Raw genomic sequence first — 718 nt, forward strand, 5'->3', positions numbered from 1 at the left:
CTAATCAATCGATAATAGTATCCTAACTCACGTGTATTGTTAATTTTTTTTTTATTTTTTAATAAACCTGTATCATTTCCTAACGTTCATTTTTTAATTTTTGTGGTTTTTATCTAGGAAATATGAGCATGAATGTCATCAACATCGTATATCTATTTTTAATTTGAATGTAAAAATATTCCTATATTACCTAATAATCCAACAAGAATAATAAGTAACCAGATTTTAATAGAGTTTTGTTTAGATAAAGCTTACCTACTACAATAAATTGCTCACGCATAATGTTACGTCATAAGCTAAATAAACATCTCGAGGCCATTTATTTAAATAAATAACATATTAACATCTAGAGATGATCGGTTATTGGTCTAAACTTTTATTCGTACATATTTTTTGTTTGTTGGTATAATAATTAAATAAAAGATGATGTCCGTCATCTGTAGGTACAGCATTACTATAGTATATATAGATATTATTATTTGAAGCTAATAATATTATACTATGAAGTATAAGTATGAACTATTAAGTACCTATAAGCAATGTAAAATATACAAGGTGTAACAGAATAAGACCTGACAAAAAAACAAACTAATGCTACTTGAACGCATGACAAAAATTGTTTAAACTATATAATTTAGTAAATAATTTAAGAAATATACTCATGTCAGCAAATTCCAAAAAAAAATATTTTGAAAAAAGTTATTATACGTTCCAAATT

Source organism: Acyrthosiphon pisum, chromosome A3 (genome assembly GCF_005508785.2).
Source record: "Acyrthosiphon pisum isolate AL4f chromosome A3, pea_aphid_22Mar2018_4r6ur, whole genome shotgun sequence".
In the NCBI taxonomy this organism is placed as follows: domain Eukaryota; kingdom Metazoa; phylum Arthropoda; class Insecta; order Hemiptera; family Aphididae; genus Acyrthosiphon; species Acyrthosiphon pisum.